The sequence below is a fragment of the Procambarus clarkii genome, chromosome 23, assembly GCF_040958095.1.
Source record: "Procambarus clarkii isolate CNS0578487 chromosome 23, FALCON_Pclarkii_2.0, whole genome shotgun sequence".
In the NCBI taxonomy this organism is placed as follows: Eukaryota; Metazoa; Arthropoda; class Malacostraca; order Decapoda; family Cambaridae; genus Procambarus; species Procambarus clarkii.
In genome coordinates, this window is record NC_091172.1 from 38,285,802 (window position 1) to 38,306,094 (window position 20,293).

A 20,293-nucleotide genomic window follows, 5' to 3' on the forward strand; every position below is an offset into this window, starting at 1 on the left:
TTCATTTCACCCCAAGTTTTCACCTATTCCATCTTACCTTACACAGCCTCACATAACCTAACCTAGCATATCCCAAGCTAGATTTGATTAGAGTTCGTGAAATTTATGCTTACTCACCTAAATTCAACCTAATTTAAGACAATTTCTACCCAAAATGATTTGTTACATAGCTCAGCCAAAGACCATTTTACCGGAGTTTTCACATATTCCAACCTACCCTACATAGCCTTACCTATCCCTGACCTAGCAGATTTGATTAAAGTTGGGGAAATTTAAGCTATCGCCATCAAATTGGAGACAATTCCCACCAAATATGCCTAAATGTTGTGTATCATAGCACAGCCAAAACCCATTTTACCCACATTTTCATCCATTCCATCTAAACCTGGACCTAGCCTCTGATACTACATATACTCAGAGAAGTGATGTTTTTTGGATATGAACCTAAATGCCCGTGCCTAACCTGCAAGAGTCTTGGAGCTTTGTTGAATATTTTACCTATTTTTTTCTTCAAAAACTGAAGTTTTGGATATGAACCTATCCGCACTGTGCCTAACCTGCTAGGTTCTTTGTTGAACATTGAAACCATATTCATAGAAAAGTGATGTTTTGGATATGGACCTAACAAGAGTCTTGGAGCTTTGTTGAATATTTTATCTATTTTTCTTCAAAAACTAAAGTTTTGGATATGAACCTATCCGCACTGTGCCTAACCTGCTAGGTTCTTTGTTGAACATTGAAACCATATTCATAGAAAAGTGATGTTTTGGATATGGACCTAACAAGAGTCTTGGAGCTTTGTTGAATATTTTATCTATTTTTCTTCAAAAACTAAAGTTTTGGATATGAACCTATCCGCACTGTGCCTAACCTGCTAGGTTCTTTGTTGAACATTGAAACCATATTCATAGAAAAGTGATGTTTTGGATATGGACCTAACAGCCCCTCTCCTTTAAAACTTGGAACTGTGTTCAATATTGTAGATATAGTGTTGGGTATGTGTTTTGTTTTTACACATCAACCCAACCGTCCTGGACCTAACCTCCCTTCATCTAACTTCAAATTTATCATAAATATGGGAGGACCGTGTTATTTGTGCATCAACCCAGCCGTCCTGGGCCTAACCTCCCTTTATCTAACTTCAAATTTATTGTATTTATGGGAAGAAGGTGTTGTTTATGCATCAACCCAACCGCCCTGGACCTAACCTCTGATACACGAATCTTGGTTCAACATTGCATCATACTCGTAGCATATTTTTTTCACATAATTCAACCATCCTCAACCTAACCTCTATTACCTGGGGGGAGGGAGGTTAATGGAAAATATGATAATAATGGGAATTTTCTCTACATCAGTTCAACTTAACCATCCTTAACCTAACCTTAGTTAGAAAGGGATATAACTCACCAAAACTATTTAATTACCATTTACCTTATTTTCCTTATCCTAACCCATAACCAGAGGGTTTAGACCCCCCTTTACCTCGAAATTAGAGTACAGGGTTAAATTAGGGAATGTTAGGTTTATGTGTGAAAATATATTCCTACCTTAAATATATAGTATAATTTCGAGGTAAAGGGGGGTCTAAACCCTCTGGTTATGGGTTAGGATAAGGAAAATAAGGTAAATGGTAATTAAATAGTTTTGGTGAGTTATATCCCTTTCTAACTAAGGTTAGGTTAAGGATGGTTAAGTTGAACTGATGTAGAGAAAATTCCCATTATTATCATATTTTCCATTAACCTCCCTCCCCCCAGGTAATAGAGGTTAGGTTGAGGATGGTTGAATTATGTGAAAAAAATATGCTACGAGTATGATGCAATGTTGAACCAAGATTCGTGTATCAGAGGTTAGGTCCAGGGCGGTTGGGTTGATGCATAAACAACACCTTCTTCCCATAAATACAATAAATTTGAAGTTAGATAAAGGGAGGTTAGGCCCAGGACGGCTGGGTTGATGCACAAATAACACGGTCCTCCCATATTTATGATAAATTTGAAGTTAGATAAATGGAGGTTAGGTCCAGGACGGTTGGGTTGTTGCACAAACAACACGTCCTTCCATATTTATGATAAATTTAAAGTTAGATGAAGGGAGGTTAGGTCCAGGACGGTTGGGTTGATGTGTAAAAACAAAACACATACCCAACACTATATCTACAATATTGAACACAGTTCCAAGTTTTAAAGGAGAGGGGCTGTTAGGTCCATATCCAAAACATCACTTTTCTATGAATATGGTTTCAATGTTCAACAAAGAACCTAGCAGGTTAGGCACAGTGCGGATAGGTTCATATCCAAAACTTTAGTTTTTGAAGAAAAATAGATAAAATATTCAACAAAGCTCCAAGACTCTTGTTAGGTCCATATCCAAAACATCACTTTTCTATGAATATGGTTTCAATGTTCAACAAAGAACCTAGCAGGTTAGGCACAGTGCGGATAGGTTCATATCCAAAACTTTAGTTTTTGAAGAAAAATAGATAAAATATTCAACAAAGCTCCAAGACTCTTGTTAGGTCCATATCCAAAACATCACTTTTCTATGAATATGGTTTCAATGTTCAACAAAGAACCTAGCAGGTTAGGCACAGTGCGGATAGGTTCATATCCAAAACTTCAGTTTTTGAAGAAAAAAATAGGTAAAATATTCAACAAAGCTCCAAGACTCTTGCAGGTTAGGCACGGGCATTTAGGTTCATATCCAAAAAACATCACTTCTCTGAGTATATGTAGTATCAGAGGCTAGGTCCAGGTTTAGATGGAATGGATGAAAATGTGGGTAAAATGGGTTTTGGCTGTGCTATGATACACAACATTTAGGCATATTTGGTGGGAATTGTCTCCAATTTGATGGCGATAGCTTAAATTTCCCCAACTTTAATCAAATCTGCTAGGTCAGGGATAGGTAAGGCTATGTAGGGTAGGTTGGAATATGTGAAAACTCCGGTAAAATGGTCTTTGGCTGAGCTATGTAACAAATCATTTTGGGTAGAAATTGTCTTAAATTAGGTTGAATTTAGGTGAGTAAGCATAAATTTCACGAACTCTAATCAAATCTAGCTTGGGATATGCTAGGTTAGGTTATGTGAGGCTGTGTAAGGTAAGATGGAATAGGTGAAAACTTGGGGTGAAATGAACTTTGACCATGCTAAGATACAAAACATTTGGGTATATTCGGTGGAAATTGGCATAAATTAGGTAAAATTTAGGTTGGAAAGGCATAAATTTTGCCAACTATAATCAAATCTGACTTTGGATATGCCAGGAGAGGATGGGTAGGGTTGTCAAGGGCAGGTTGGAATAGGTGAAAACTCAGCTAAAATGAGCTTTGGCCGTGCTATGTTCAAAACATTTTTGGGTCCAAAACATCACTTTTCTATGAATATGGTTTCAATGTTCAACAAAGAACCTAGCAGGTTAGGCACAGTGCGGATAGGTTCATATCCAAAACTTCAGTTTTTGAAGAAAAAAATAGGTAAAATATTCAACAAAGCTCCAAGACTCTTGCAGGTTAGGCACGGGCATTTAGGTTCATATCCAAAAAACATCACTTCTCTGAGTATATGTAGTATCAGAGGCTAGGTCCAGGTTTAGATGGAATGGATGAAAATGTGGGTAAAATGGGTTTTGGCTGTGCTATGATACACAACATTTAGGCATATTTGGTGGGAATTGTCTCCAATTTGATGGCGATAGCTTAAATTTCCCCAACTTTAATCAAATCTGCTAGGTCAGGGATAGGTAAGGCTATGTAGGGTAGGTTGGAATATGTGAAAACTCCGGTAAAATGGTCTTTGGCTGAGCTATGTAACAAATCATTTTGGGTAGAAATTGTCTTAAATTAGGTTGAATTTAGGTGAGTAAGCATAAATTTCACGAACTCTAATCAAATCTAGCTTGGGATATGCTAGGTTAGGTTATGTGAGGCTGTGTAAGGTAAGATGGAATAGGTGAAAACTTGGGGTGAAATGAACTTTGACCATGCTAAGATACAAAACATTTGGGTATATTCGGTGGAAATTGGCATAAATTAGGTAAAATTTAGGTTGGAAAGGCATAAATTTTGCCAACTATAATCAAATCTGACTTTGGATATGCCAGGAGAGGATGGGTAGGGTTGTCAAGGGCAGGTTGGAATAGGTGAAAACTCAGCTAAAATGAGCTTTGGCCGTGCTATGTTCAAAAACATTTTGGGTATATTTGGTGGAAATTGTCTTAAATTAGGTGAAATTTATATGGGATAACTTAAATTTCGCCGACTTTAACCAAATCTAGGTTTGGATATGCTAGGATAGGTTAGGTAAGGTTGCGTAGGGTAGGATGGAATAGGATAAAATGTCGGTAAAAATGGGCTTTGAAAGTGCTGTGATACAGAACATTTGGATATATTTGGTGGGAATTGCCTTAAATTAGATAGAATTTAGGTGGGATAGCTTAAATTTCGCAGACTTTAACCAAATCTAGGTTTGGATATGGTAGGATAGGTTAGGTTAGGTTGCATAGGGTAGGATGGAATAGGAGAAAATGTAGGTAAAAATGGGCTTTGGAAGTGCTGTGATATGAAACATTTGCGTATATTTGGTAAAATTTAGGTGGCATAGAATGAATTTCGCCGACTTTAACCAAATCCAGGTTTGGATATGCTAGGTCAGGTTAGGTGAGGTCGTGTAGGGAAGGACATATATAATATCTTAGGGTAATGAACTAGTATGTTTATGAAATAGTGTAAATTTCCCTATTTGGGATTCGTGCTATATGGCAGACTTATATAATGTATGGACAGAGGTGACATAGGCTTGTATGAGAGGATATGGGATGCTCATATTTAGTAAGTTTAGCTAGGTAGAATTTAGTCAAATTTGCGTAGTATAAGTATATTTTTGATAGATTTAGATGAATTTAAGTTTTAACAGGATGCATTTTGATAAGATATAGCAAATTTGTCTAAAATTATCATAGAAAATACTGACTCCACCTAACCCCACCTGCCCTAACATAACTAAGGCTAGAACAATAAGTCTGTTAGATGGTTTGAATAAATACATAAATATGGTGGTCTGATTGGAGAGAATGTAACAAGGAAGGTATTAATAAGACATAAAAACAGTGGACATATGTTAGATGAATAGTTTAGCACTAATAATGTTGATATCTTAATGGAAAAAGAATGTGTTATATATTGAGCTCATCGGCAGTTATATGAACCATTTTTATATGTGAAATTCTGACTTTTGGGGAGTTGGTTAAACTCAGCATATTATAATTAATGTCCTAAATATACCCAGAAAAATATCATGCAAATTGTGTATTGTTTGACCCAGTTGGTTGTGTTTGTACATATATAGCACAATTAATATACTAGTGTATTAATTGTGCAGATTATGTATTTTGCATATGTTGTATGATTATTGAAATTATGTATTGATTATATTTCTATAAATTGTGTATTGTTTTGTGCAAGTTGTATGTATTAATTGTATATGTTTTTGTATGTGTATTTGCAGAAATTGCATAGTTGTGTATTTAATGAATATGTGCTAGTTATGTATTGTTCATATTTTGGTAAGTTGTGTATTGATTATATTTTTGAGCTAGTTGTGTAAATGTCGCAATTGTATTTGTGTAAATCGTGTATTTATGCTAGTTGTGTATTTTCATATTTGGGGTAGTTATGTATTGTACGTATTTGTGCCAGATATGCATTTGTGCAAGTTGTGTGTAATAATTATGAAAGATGCGTAATATTGTATAAGTCGTGAATTAATTGCGCATGTTGTGTAATTGCATATGGACGAATTGTTTATTTATACCTTTGCGTATTGATTGTCATTGTGCAGGCTGAGTAATTATATAGCAAGTTTTCTTGTATTAATTGTGCAAAGATGTAAAATAATTACACAAACTGTGTAATAATTTTTGTGATAATAGTGCATTTATACAAGTTGTGTTTAATTTGTTGAACTGGAACTGGTGCAACTGTATTTGTGTGTGAAAATTGTGTATTTTGTGTAAGCTCTGTAATTTGATAAAATAGATCTTCATGGTGTAAGTGTATTTTGGTTTATGAGACAATGTGTAGGTATTTTGTGAAAATTACGTTTGTGAAATTGTGTAATTTTAGTGAAAGAGCATTTTTGATTGTCTAAATGCATAAGCATTTTGATATATTTGTGCAAAATACCGTACTTTGTGTAAATGTCATACTCTGAGTGTACATGCAATATTGTGTAAATGGTATATTTTTGTTTGCAACTGACATATTTTGTATGAAAATCTCATATTTTTTATGTGATGGTATATTTAGAGTGTAAATAATATATTTTGTGCATAAATGGCATATTTGGTGTGTAAATGCTGTATTTTCTGTGTGTATGGCATAAATTACATCTGATTAATGGGGAAATGGTGGCAAAAAACTAGGCTATTCTCTATGAATGCATAGGTTTTGAAGTATGTGTAGGTATGCATGATTGTATTTGCGAGTGTTGGTTTAGAAACAAGTTAGCTGATTTGCGTAGCAAGACTAGGATTTTTTGAGGTGTAGAAATGATTAGCCTATGAATATAGTGGCTAACATCCAGCTGAGTTGCTAGATGGATGAATTGAGGTGCGATATTTGGATATCTATTTGATGGATGTGAGGACAGTTGACTAGCCTATGAACACAGCCACTAATCCGCTGTACTGCCAGATGTGTGGTAACTACTTGTGGATTATAGTAGAATATCTAGCTATAGGGTTTCATAATTGCTGTTGTATATAAAACTAGAATAAGAGCTATTTATTAAAACTATTATTGTAAACTAATACTTTAAGTGGGATCCCTTGGTTGTTTTAAGCATAGGGTGGACATGAATGAGATTGGGTGGAAATATAAAGGAGCTACCTCGTATGGGCCAATAGGACCTCTGAAGTTACCTTTATTCTTATGTTCAGCTCACCTGCTATGCTGCCAGATGTACGATTCTGCTTAAATTGCAGTATGATATTTGGGCTTCTGTTATACTTTTGAACTTATCACTGAATAATGATTACAGTTGTGGATGACTAAAATGTATATTCTTAGTCCTCTGATTAGGTTAGGTGGGGATGGTTAGTCTAGTCATTTTTGATTAATAACATCAAATACACATGCCAGTAGGACGCCAAAGGTCGCATTGGTTGGTCTGGTGACGTCATACATAGTTGACCAGTAAGGTACTGTAATACCTTCACACCTATATGCTAATGACCATCAATACATTGTCCCTATACCTGAGTTCGCTTTTCACGATGTCACTAAACAACAACAATAACTGTTCTGTAGAATGTATTTGTTTGTTATAAATAATATGTTAGGTTAGGTTAGGTTAGGTTAGGTTAGGTTAGGTTAGGTTAGGTTAGGTTAGGTTAGGTTAGGTTAGGAAGGTTTGATCGGGTTTATGAATAACAGAAAATATAAGCAACGAGAGAAAATACGAGCTATTGTAGCTGAATATCAACTCTGATGAAGCACAGAGTATAGGTGAGGTATTAAGCTAGATTAAGAGTTCACACTTATGTGTGAACCTCCTGGGATCCGCATTTAGCGCGCCTCGCGCCGCAGAAGGCCTTATTTTAAAATATGAGAGGCTTGCTTTTACTGAATGAGATTTTTTTATTTGTCAAATGCCACAGCAAGGTGTGGGAGGTATGTTTTGAGCGAATGTGAGACGTGTGTGAGGTTAAGGACAATATTGGTTACTACTGAAAACGCATTGAAATCACCAATGCCCAGGCCTCTATTTTTTAATATAAACGTCTGATAGCAGTTTTTTCATATTATTTTTTGCCCTATGCATAATAAACGATCCTTCAAGAAAGATTGTCAAAGCTCAAATTACATTCTCTAGAACGATGACGAAGAAGAAATAGGGGTGACATGATAGAGGTGTGACTGAATGGTCATAGTAAAGGGGAATATTAATAACCTATTATACTTATCAACATGAAACAGAATAGGAATGAATTGGATAAGTTATATATTTAGGAAAAAGGCCTGGGTAAATACAGGCAGCAGGGGACGAACTTGAAAATACACACATAACTTCTTGCAGTGCTGAAGTTATGTTCTTCCCTCACATACATGATCCCCTTTGATAAATGTAATGGGCGATGGTTGGAAGTAAATATGAAATTAAAAATAGACTAGGGATGATGGTATTTTACATTAGGTTCAGGGTCACTGTTGTATCGCAAAACACACGACTCATAGACCGGCTTTTTAATCCCCTCGAACATGCCGGTGCAGGAACGCTGAGCGGCTAGCTGGTGACGTCATTGACCATTAGCAATGTCTGTGCAGGGTCACTGAGCCAACGAAATTTGGGGATGCCAGGGACCGGCTTTTTAATCCCTAGGCAAGTTGAATCGAGAAAACCCAGGGTGCGTAGACCGTGCCCGGAAAAAACAAAAACGCACGGTCTATGTCGTACTTCAAGTTCGTGAAACTAGGGGTGCGTAGACAGGCCCCGGAAAAAAAACAAAAAAACGACCGGTCTAAAAGTTGAAAATAACCCTGCGACGTAGAGCGTCCCTGGGAAAAAACAAAACGGACGCTCTATGGGGCTGCGACGTAGAGCGTCCCTGGAAAAAAAACAAAACGGACGCTCTATGGCATCATGCCATAGAGCGTCCCTGGAAAAAACCAAAACGGACGCTCTATGGCATCAATCCCACTACTGTTATGGTGGTTGAGTGTGGCGGCAGATGGTGGTTACAGTGGTGGAGTGTGGCTGCATGTGGTGGTTATGGTGGTGGAATGTGGCAGCAGGTGGTGGTTATGGTGGTGGAGTTTAGCAGCAGGTGGTGGTTATGGTGGTGGGGTGTGGCAGCAGGTGATGGTTATGGTGGTGGAGTGTGGCAGCAGGTGGTGGTTATGGTGGTGGAGTGTGGCTGCAAGTGGTGGCTATGGTGATCGAGTCTGGCAGCAGGTGGTGTTTATGGTGGTGGAGTGTGGCAGAAGGTGGTAGTTTTGGTGGTGGAGTGTGGCAGCAAGTGGATGTTATAGTGGTGGAGTATAGCTGCAGGTGGTGGTTATGGTAGAGGAGTGTGGCAGCAGGTAGTGGTTATGGTGGTGGAGTGTGGCCGCAGGTGGTGGGTATGGTGGTGGAGTGTGGCAGCAGGTGGTGGAATGTGGCAGCAGGTGGTGGTTATGGTGGTGGAGTGAAGCAGCAGGTGGTGGTTATGGTGGGGGAGTGGGGCAGCAGGTGTTGGTTATGCTGGTGGAGTGTGGCAGCAGGTTGTGGGGATGGTGGTGGTGTGTGTTAGCAGGTGGTGGTGGTGGAGTGTGGCAGCAGGTGGTGGTTATGGTGGTGGAGTGTGGCTGCATGTGGTGGTTATGGTGGTTGAGTGTGGCAGCAGATGGTTGTTACAGTGGTGGAGTGTGGCTGCATGTGGTGGTTATGGTGGTGGAGTGTGGCAGCAGGTGGTGATTATGGTGGTGGAGTTTAGCAGCAGGTGGTGGTTATGGTGGTGGGGTGTGACAGCAGGTGATGGTTATGGTGGTGGAGTGTGGCAGCAGGTGGTGGTTATGGTGGTGGAGTGTGGCTGCTAGTGGTGGCTATGGTGGTGAAGTGTGGCAGCAGGTGGTGGTTATGGTGGTGGAGTGTGGCAGCAGGTGGTGGTTATGGTGGTGGAGTGTGGCAGCAGGTGGTGGTTATGGTGGTGGAGTGTGGCAGCAGGTGGTGGTTATGGTGGTGGAGTGTGGCTGCAAGTGGTGGCTATGGTGGTCGAGTCTGTCAGCAGGTGGTGTTAATGGTGGTGGAGTGTGGCAGCAGGTGGTGTTTATACTAGGGGAGTGTGGCAGCAGGTGGTGGTTTTGGTGGTGGAGTGTGGCAGCAGGTGGTGGTTATGGTGGTGGAGTGTGGCAGCAGGTGGTGGTTATGGTGGTGGAGTGTGGCATCAGGTGGTGGTTAACGTGGTGGAGTGTGGCAGCAGGTGGTGGTTATTGTGGTGGAGTATGGCAGCAGGTGGTGGTTATGGTGGTGGAGTGTGGCAGCAGGTGGTGGTGGTGGTGGGGTGTGGCAGCAGGTGGTGGTTATGGTGGTGGAGTGTGGCAGCAGGTTGTGGTTATGGTGGTGGAGTGTGGTAGCAGGTGGTGGTGGTTGTGGTGGCGTGTGGCAGCAGGTGGTGGTGGTGGAGTGTGGCAGCAGGTGGTGGTTATGGTGGTGGAGTGAGGCAGCAGGTGGTGGGGGTGGTGGTGATGGAGTGTGGCAGCAGGTGGTGGTTATGGTGGTGGTGTGTGGCATCAGGTGGTGGTTAACGTGGGGGAGTGTGGCAGCAGGTGGTGGTTATTGTGGTGGAGTATGGCAGCAGGTGGAGGTTATGGTGGTGGAGTGGGGCAGCAGGGGGTGGTGGTGGTGGAGTTTCGCAGCAGGTGGTGGATATGGTGGTGAAGTTTAGCAGCAGGTGGTGGTGGTGGTGGTGGAGTGTGGCAGCAGGTGTTGGTTATGGTGGTGGAGTGTGGCAGCAGGTTGTGGTTATGGTGGTAGAGTGTGGTAGCAGGTGGTTGTGGTGGAGTGTGGTAGCAGGTGGTTGTGGTGGAGTGTGGCAGCAGGTGGTGGTGGTGGAGTGTGGCAGCAGGTGGTGGTTATGGTGGTGGAGTGTGGCAGCAGGTGGTGGTGGTGGTGGTGATGGAGTGTGGCAGCAGGTGGTGGTTATGGTGGTGGAGTGTGGCAGCAGGTGGTGGTGGTGGTGGTGATGGAGCGTGGCAGCAGGTGGTGGTTATGGTGGTGGAGTGTGGCAGCAGGTGGTGGTGGTGGTGGTGATGGAGTGTGGCAGCAGGTGGTGGTTTTGGTGGTGGAGTTAGGCAGCATGTGGTGGTTATGGTGTGGAGTTTAGCAGCAGGTGGTGGTTATGGTGGTGGGGCTTTGCAGCAGGTGTTGGTTATGGTTGTGGAGTGTTGCAGCAGGTAGTGGTTAAGGAAATTGAGTGTGGCAGCAGGTGGTGGTTATGGTGGTGGAGTGTGGCTGCAGGAGGTGATTTTGGTGGTGGAATGTGGCAGCAGGTGGTGTTTATAGTGGTGGAGTGTGGCAGCAGGTGTTGGTTATGGTGGTGGAATGTGGCAGCAGGTGGTGTTTATGGTGGTGGAGTGTGGCAGCAGGAGGTGGTTATGGTGGTTGAGTGTGGCAGCAGATGGTGGTTATGGTGGTGGAGTGAGGCAGCAAGTGGTGGTTTTGGTGGTGGAGAGTGTCTGCAGGTGGTGGCTATGATGGTGGAGTGTGGCATCAGGTTTTGGTTATGGTGGTGGAGTGTGGCAGCAGGTGGTAGTTATGGTGGTGGAGTGAGGGCGCAGGTAGTGGTTATGGTGGTGGAGTGGGGCAGCAGGTGGTGGTTAATGTGGGGGAGTGTGGCAGCAGGTGGTGGTTATTGTGGTGGAGTATGGCAGCAGTTGGTGGTTATGGTGGTGGAGTGGGCAGCAGATGGTGGTTATGGTGGTGGAGTGTGGTAGCGGATGGTGGTGGTGGTGGAGTGTGGCAGCATGTGGTGGTGGTGGAGTGTGGGAGCAGGTGGTGAACATGGTGGTGGAGTGTGGCAGCAGGTGGTGGTTATGGTGGTGGAGTGTGGCAGCAGGTGGTGGTTACAGTGGTGGAGTGTGGCAGCAGGTGGTGATTATGGTGGTGGAGTGTGGCAGCAGGTGGTGGTTATGGTGGTGGAGTGTGGCAGCAGGTGGTGGTGGTGGTGGTGATGGAGTGTGGCAGCAAGTGGTGGTTTTGGTGGTGGAGTTTGGCTGCATGTGGTGGTTATGGTGATGGAGTGTGGCAGCAGGTGGTGGTTATGGTGGTGGAGATTAGCAGCAGGTGGTGGTTATGGTGGTGGGGTGTGGCAGCAGGTGGTGGTTATGGTGGTGGAGTGTGGCAGCAGATGGTGGTTATGGTGGTAAAGTGCGGCAGCAGGTGGTGGTTATGATGGTGGAGTGAGGCAGCAGGTGGTGGAGAGTGGCTGCAGGTGGTGGCTATGGTGGTGGAGTGAGGGCGCAGGTAGTGGTTATGGTGGTGGAGTGTGGCAGCAGGTGGTGAATATGGTTGTGGAGTGTGGCAGCAGGTGGTGGTAATGGTGGCGGAGTGTGGCAGCAGGTGGTGGTTACAGTGGTGGAGTGTGGCAGCAGGTGGTGGTTATGGTGGTCGAGTGTGGCAGCAGGTGGTGGTTTTGTTGGTGGAGTTTGGCAGCATGTGGTGGTTATGGTTGTGGAGTGTGGCAGCAGGTGGTGGTTGTGGTGGTGGAGTTTAGCAGCAGGTGGTGGTTATGGTGGTGGGGTGTGGCAGCAGGTGATGGGTATGGTGGTGGGGTGTGGCAGCAGGTGGTGTTTATGGTGGTGGAGTGTGGCAGCAGGTGGTGGTTATGGTGGAGGAATTTAGCAGCAGGTGGTGGTTATGGTGGTGGGGTGTGGCAGCAGGTGATGGTTATGGTGGTGGAGTGTGGCAGCAGGTGGTGGTTATGGTGGTGGAGTGTGGCTGCAAGTGGTGGCTATGGTGGTGAAGTGTGGCAGCAGGTGGTGTTTATGGTGGTGGAGTGTGGCAGCAGGTGGTAATTTTGGTGGTGGAGTGTGGCAGCAAGTGGGTGTTACAGTGGTGGAGTATGGCTGCAGGTGGTGGTTTTTGTGGTGGAGTGTGGCAGCAGGTGATGGTTATGGTGGTGGAGTATGGCTGCAGGTGGTGGTTATGGTGGTTGAGTGTGGCCGCAGGGGGTGGTTATTGTGGTGGAGTGTGGCAGCAGGTGGTAGATTGTGGAAGCAAGTAGTTTTATTGTGGTGGATTGTGGCAGCAGGTGGTGGAGTGTGGAAGCAGGTGGTGGTTATGGTGGTGAAGTGTTGCAGCAGGTGGTGGTTATGGTGGTGGAGTGTGGCAGCAGGTGATGGTTATGGTGGTGGAGTGTGGCAGCAGGTGGTGGTTATGGTGGTGGAGTGTGGCTGCAAGTGGTGGCTATGGTGGTGAAGTGTGGCAGCAGGTGGTGTTTATGGTGGTGGAGTGTGGCAGCAGGTGGTAATTTTGGTGGTGGAGTGTGGCAGCAAGTGGGTGTTATAGTGGTGGAGTATGGCTGCAGGTGGTGGTTTTTGTGGTGGAGTGTGGCAGCAGGTGGTATTTATGGTGGTGGAGTGTGCAGCAGGTGGTGGTTATGGTGGTGGAGTGTGGCAGCAGGTGGTGGTTATGGTGGTGGAGTGTGGCAGCAGGTGGTGGTTATGGTGGTGGACTGTGGCAGCAGGTGGTGGTTCTGGTGGTGGAGTGTGGCAGCAGGTGGTGTTTATACTAGGGGAGTGTGGCAGCAGGTGGTGGTTATGGTGGTGGAGTGTGGCAGCAGGTGGTGGTTATGGTGGTGGAGTGTAGCAGCAGGTGGTGGTTATGATGGTTGAGTGTGGCAGCAGAGGGTGGTTATGGTGGTGGAGTGCGGCAGCAGGTGGTGGTTATGGTGGTGGGGTGTGGCAGCAGGTGATGGTTATGGTGGTGGAGTGTGGCAGCAGGTGGTGGTTATGGTGGTGGAGTGTGGCTGCAAGTGGTGGCTATGGTGGTGAAGTGTGGCAGCAGGTGGTGTTTATGGTGGTGGAGTGTGGCAGCAGGTGGTAGTTTTGGTGGTGGAGTGTGGCAGCAAGTGGGTGTTATAGTGGTGGAGTATGGCTGCAGGTGGTGGTTTTTGTGGTGGAGTGTGGCAGCAGGTGGTGGTTATGGTGGTGGAGTATGGCTGCAGGTGGTGGTTATGGTGGTGGAGTGTGGCAGCAGGTGGTAGTTATGGTGGTGGAGTGTGGCCGCAGGGGGTGGTTATTGTGGTGGAGTGTGGCAGCAGGTGGTAGATTGTGGAAGCAGGTAGTTTTTATTGTGGTGGAGTGTGGCAGCAGGTGGTGGAGTGTGGAAGCAGGTGGTGGTTATGGTGGTGAAGTGTTGCAGCAGGTGGTGGTTATGGTGGTGGAGTGTGGCAGCAGGTGGTGGTTATGGTGGTGGAGTGTGGCAGCAGGTGGTGGTTCTGGTGGTGGAGTGTGGCAGCAGGTGGTGTTTATACTAGGGGAGTGTGGCAGCAGGTGGTGGTTATGGTGGTGGAGTGTGGCAGCAGGTGGTGGTTATGGTGGTGGAGTGTAGCAGCAGGTGGTGGTTATGATGGTTGAGTGTGGCAGCAGAGGGTGGTTATGGTGGTGGAGTGCGGCAGCAGGTGGTGGTTATGGTGGTTGAGTGTGGCAGCAGATGGTGGTTATGGTGGTGGAGTGCGGCAACAGGTGGTGGTTATGGTGGTGGAGTGTGGCAGCATGTGGTGGTTATGGTGGTGGAGTTTAGCAGCAGGTGGTGGTTATGGTGGTGGAGTGGGGCAGCAGGTGGTGGTGGTGGTGGAGTGTGGCAGCAAGTGTTGGTTATGGTGGTTGAGTGTGGCAGCAGGTTGTGGTTATGGTGGTGGAGTGTGGTAGCAGGTGGTGGTGTTGGTGTGTGGCAGCAGGTGGTGGTGGTGGAGTGTAGCAGCAGGTGGTGGTTATGGTGGTGGAGTGTGGCAGCAGGTGGTGGTGGTGGTAGTGATGGAGTGTGGCAGCAGGTAGTGGTTTTGGTTGTGGAGTTTGGCAGCATGTGGTGGTTATGGTGGTTATGGTGGTGGAGTGTGGCAGCAGGTGGTGGTTATGGTGGTGGAGTTTAGCAGCAGGTGGTGGTGGTGGTGGTGATGGAGTGTAGCAGCAGGTGGTGGTTTTGGTGGTGGAGTGTGGCAGCAGGTGGTGGGTATGGTGGTGGAGTTTAGCAGCAGATGGTGGTTATGGTGGTGGGGTTTTGCAGCAGGTGATGGTTATGGTGGTGGAGTGTGGCAGCAGTTGGTGGTTATGGTGGTGGAGTGTGGCGGCAGGTGGTGGTTATGGTGGTTGAGTGTGGCGGCAGATGGTGGTTACAGTGGTGGAGTGTGGCTGCATGTGGTGGTTATGGTGGTGGAATGTGGCAGCAGGTGGTGGTTATGGTGGTGGAGTTTAGCAGCAGGTGGTGGTTATGGTGGTGGGGTGTGGCAGCAGGTGATGGTTATGGTGGTGGAGTGTGGCAGCAGGTGGTGGTTATGGTGGTGGAGTGCGGCTGCAAGTGGTGGCTATGGTGGTGAAGTGTGGCGGCAGGTGGTGGTTATGGTGGTGGAGTGTGGCAGCAGGTGGTGGTTATGGTGGTGGAGTGTGGCAGCAGGTGGTGGTTATGGTAGTGGAATGTGGCAGCAGGTGGTGGTTATGGTGGTGGAGTGTGGCTGCAAGTGGTGGCTATGGTGATCGAGTCTGGCAGCAGGTGGTGTTTATGGTGGTGGAGTGTGGCAGAAGGTGGTAGTTTTAGGTGTTGGAGTGTGGCAGCAAGTGGATGTTATAGTGGTGGAGTATAGCTGCAGGTGGTGGTTATGGTAGAGGAGTGTGGCAGCAGGTAGTGGTTATGGTGGTGGAGTATAGCTGCAGGTGGTGGTTATGGTGGTGGAGTGTGGCAGCAGGTGGTGGAATGTGGCAGCAGGTGGTGGTTATGGTGGTGGAGTGAAGCAGCAGGTGGTGGTTATGGTGGGGGAGTGGGGCAGCAGGTGTTGGTTATGCTGGTGGAGTGTGGCAGCAGGTTGTGGGGATGGTGGTGGTGTGTGTTAGCAGGTGGTGGTGGTGGAGTGTGGCAGCAGGTGGTGGTTATGGTGGTGGAGTGTGGCTGCATGTGGTGGTTATGGTGGTTGAGTGTGGCAGCAGATGGTTGTTACAGTGGTGGAGTGTGGCTGCATGTGGTGGTTATGGTGGTGGAGTGTGGCAGCAGGTGGTGGATTATGGTGGTGGAGTTTAGCAGCAGGTGGTGGTTATGGTGGTGGGGTGTGACAGCAGGTGATGGTTATGGTGGTGGAGTGTGGCAGCAGGTGGTGGTTATGGTGGTGGAGTGTGGCTGCTAGTGGTGGCTATGGTGGTGAAGTGTGGCAGCAGGTGGTGGTTATGGTGGTGGAGTGTGGCAGCAGGTGGTGGTTATGGTGGTGGAGTGTGGCAGCAGGTGGTGGTTATGGTGGTGGAGTGTGGCAGCAGGTGGTGGTTATGGTGGTGGAGTGTGGCTGCAAGTGGTGGCTATGGTGGTCGAGTCTGGCAGCAGGTGGTGTTAATGGTGGTGGAGTGTGGCAGCAGGTGGTGTTTATACTAGGGGAGTGTGGCAGCAGGTGGTGGTTTTGGTGGTGGAGTGTGGCAGCAGGTGGTGGTTATGGTGGTGGAGTGTGGCAGCAGGTGGTGGTTATGGTGGTGGAGTGTGGCATCAGGTGGTGGTTAACGTGGTGGAGTGTGGCAGCAGGTGGTGGTTATTGTGGTGGAGTATGGCAGCAGGTGGTGGTTATGGTGGTGGAGTGGGCAGCAGGTGGTGGTGGTGGTGGGGTGTGGCAGCAGGTGGTGGTTATGGTGGTGGAGTGTGGCAGCAGGTTGTGGTTATGGTGGTGGAGTGTGGTAGCAGGTGGTGGTGGTTGTGGTGGCGTGTGGCAGCAGGTGGTGGTGTGGAGTGTGGCAGCAGGTGGTGGTTATGGTGTGGAGTGAGGCAGCAGGTGGTGGGGTGGTGGTGATGGAGTGTGGGCAGCAGGTGGTGGTTATGGTGGTGGTGTGTGGCATCAGGTGGTGGTTAACGTGGTGGAGTGTGGCAGCAGGTGGTGGTTATTGTGGTGGAGTATGGCAGCAGGTGGTGGTTATGGTGGTGGAGTGGGGCAGCAGGTGGTGGTGGTGGTGGAGTTTCGCAGCAGGTGGTGGATTATGTGGTGAAGTTTAGCAGCAGGTGGTGGTGGTGGTTGTGGTGGTGGTGGAGTGTGGCAGCAGGTGTTGGTTATGGTGGTGGAGTGTGGCAGCAGGTTGTGGTTATGGTGGTGGAGTGTGGTAGCAGGTGGTTGTGGTGGAGTGTGGCAGCAGGTGGTGGTGGTGGAGTGTGGCAGCAGGTGGTGGTTATGGTGGTGGAGTGTGGCAGCAGGTGGTGGTGGTGGTGGTGATGGAGTGTGGCAGCAGGTGGTGGTTATGGTGGTGGAGTGTGGCAGCAGGTGGTGGTGGTGGTGGTGATGGAGTGTGGCAGCAGGTGGTGGTTATGGTGGTGGAGTGTGGCAGCAGGTGGTGGTGGGTGGTGGTGATGGAGTGTGGCAGCAGGTGGTGGTTTTGGTGGTGGAGTTAGGCAGCATGTGGTGGTTATGGTGTGGAGTTTTAGCAGCAGGTGGTGGTTATGGTGGTGGGGCTTTGCAGCAGGTGTTGGTTATGGTTGTGGAGTGTTGCAGCAGGTAGTGGTTAAGGAAATTGAGTGTGGCAGCAGGTGGTGGTTATGGTGGTGGAGTGTGGCTGCAGGAGGTGATTTTGGTGGTGGAATGTGGCAGCAGGTGGTGTTTATAGTGGTGGAGTGTGGCAGCAGGTGTTGGTTATGGTGGTGGAATGTGGCAGCAGGTGGTGTTTATGGTGGTGGAGTGTGGCAGCAGGAGGTGGTTATGGTGGTTGAGTGTGGCAGCAGATGGTGGTTATGGTGGTGGAGTGAGGCAGCAAGTGGTGGTTTTGGTGGTGGAGAGTGTCTGCAGGTGGTGGCTATGATGGTGGAGTGTGGCATCAGGTTTTGGTTATGGTGGTGGAGTGTGGCAGCAGGTGGTAGTTATGGTGGTGGAGTGAGGGCGCAGGTAGTGGTTATGGTGTGGAGTGGGGCAGCAGGTGGTGGTTAATGTGGGGGAGTGTGGCAGCAGGTGGTGGTTATTGTGGTGGAGTATGGCAGCAGTTGGTGGTTATGGTGGTGGAGTGGGCAGCAGATGGTGGTTATGGTGGTGGAGTGTGGTAGCGGATGGTGGTGGTGGTGGAGTGTGGCAGCATGTGGTGGTGGTGGAGTGTGGCGCAGGTGGTGAACATGGTGGTGGAGTGTGGCAGCAGGTGGTGGTTATGGTGGTGGAGTGTGGCAGTAGGTGGTGGTTACAGTGGTGGAGTGTGGCAGCAGGTGGTGATTATGGTGGTGAGTGTGGCAGCAGGTGGTGGTTATGGTGGTGGAGTGTGGCAGCAGGTGGTGGTGGTGGTGGTGATGGAGTGTGGCAGCAAGTGGTGGTTTTGGTGGTGGAGTTTGGTCTGCATGTGGTGGTTATGGTGGTGGAGTGTGGCAGCAGGTGGTGGTTATGGTGGTGGAGATTAGCAGCAGGTGGTGGTTATGGTGTGTGGGTGTGGCAGCAGGTGGTGGTTATGGTGGTGGAGTGTGGCAGCAGATGGTGGTTATGGTGGTAAAGTGCGGCAGCAGGTGGTGGTTATGATGGTGGAGTGAGGCAGCAGGTGGTGGAGAGTGGCTGCAGGTGGTGGCTATGGTGGTGGAGTGAGGGCGCAGGTAGTGGTTATGGTGGTGGAGTGTGGCAGCAGGTGGTGAATATGGTTGTGGAGTGTGGCAGCAGGGGTGGTAATGGTGGCGGAGTGTGGCAGCAGGTGGTGGTTACAGTGGTGGAGTGTGGCAGCAGGTGGTGGTTATGGTGGTCGAGTTGTGGCAGCAGGTGGTGGTTTTGTTGGTGGAGTTTGGCAGCATGTGGTGGTTATGGTTGTGGAGTGTGGCAGCAGGTGGGTGTTGTGGTGGTGGAGTTAGCAGCAGGTGGTGGTTATGGTGGTGGGGTGTGGCAGCAGGTGATGGGTATGGTGGTGGGGTGTGGCAGGCAGGTGGTGTTTATGGTGGTGGAGTGTGCAGCAGGTGGTGTTATGGTGGAGGAATTAGCAGCAGGTGGTGGTTATGGTGGTGGGGTGTGGCAGCAGGTGATGGTTATGGTGGTGGAGTGTGGCAGCAGGTGGTGGTTATGGTGGTGAGTGTGGCTGCAAGTGGTGGCTATGGTGGTGAAGTGTGGCAGCAGGTGGTGTTTATGGTGGTGGAGTGTGGCAGCAGGTGGTAATTTTGGTGGTGGAGTGTGAGCAAGTGGTGTTTTACAGTGGTGGAGTATGGCTGCAGTGGTGGTTTTTGTGGTGGAGTGTGGCAGCAGGTGATGGTTATGGTGGTGGAGTATGGCTGCAGGTGGTGGTTATGGTGGTGGAGTGTGGCCGCAGGGGGTGGTTATTGTGGTGGAGTGTGGCAGCAGGTGGTAGATTGTGGAAGCAAGTAGTTTTTATTGTGGTGGATTGTGGCAGCAGGTGGTGGAGTGGGTGGAAGCAGGTGGTGGTTATGGTGGTGAAGTGTTTGCAGCAGGTGGTGGTTATGGTGTGGAGTGTGGCAGCAGGTGATGGTTATGGTGGTGGAGTGTGGCAGCAGGTGTGGTTATGGTGGTGGAGTGTGGCTGCAAGTGGTGGCTATGGTGGGAAGTGTGGGCAGCAGGTGGTGTTTATGGTGGTGGAGTGTGGCAGCAGTGGTAATTTTGGTGGTGGAGTGTGGCAGCAAGTGGGTGTTATAGTGGTGGAGTATGGCTGCGTGTGGTTTTTGTGGTGGAGTGTGGCAGCAGGTGGTAGTTATGGTGGTGGAGTGTGCAGCAGGTGGTGGTTATGGTGGTGAGTGTGGCCGCAGGGGTGGTTATTGTGGTGGGAGTGTGGCAGCAGGTGGTAGATTGGTGGAAGCAGGTAGTTTTATTGTGGTGGATTGTGGCAGCAGGTGGTGGAGTGTGGAAGCAGGTGGTGGTTATGGTGGTGAAGTGTTGCAGCAGGTGGTGGTTATGGTGGTGGAGTGTGGCAGCAGTGGTGGTTATGGTGGTGGAGTGTGGCAGCAGGTGGTGGTTCTGGTGGTGGAGTGTGGCAGCAGTGGTGTTTATACTAGGGGTGTGGGCAGCAGGTGGTGGTTATGGTGGTGGAGTGTGGCAGCAGGTGGTGGTTATGGTGGTGGAGTGTAGCAGCAGGTGTGGTTATGATGGTTGAGTGTGGCAGCAGAGGGTGGTTATGGTGGTGGAGTGCGGCAGCAGGTGGTGGTTATGGTGGTGGGGTGTGGCAGCAGGTGATGGTTATGGTGGTGGAGTGTGGCAGCAGGTGGTGGTTATGGTGGTGGAGTGTGGCTGCAAGTGGTGGCTATGGTGGTGAAGTGTGGCAGCAGGTGGTGTTTATGGTGGTGGAGTGTGGCTGCAGTGGTAGTTTTGGTGGTGGAGTGGTGCAGCAAGTGGGTGTTATAGTGGTGGAGTATGGCTGCAGGTGGTGGTTTTTTGTGGTGGAGTGTGGCAGCAGGTGGTGGTTATGGTGGTGAGTATGGCTGCAGGTGGTGGTTATGGTGGTGGAGTGTGGGCAGTAGGTGGTAGTTATGGTGGTGGAGTGTGGCCGCAGGGGTGGTTATTGTGGTGGAGTGTGGCAGCAGGTGGTAGATTGTGGAAGCAGGTAGTTTTTATTGTGGTGGAGTGTGGCAGCAGGTGGTGGAGTGTGGAAGCAGGTGGTGGTTATGGTGGTGAAG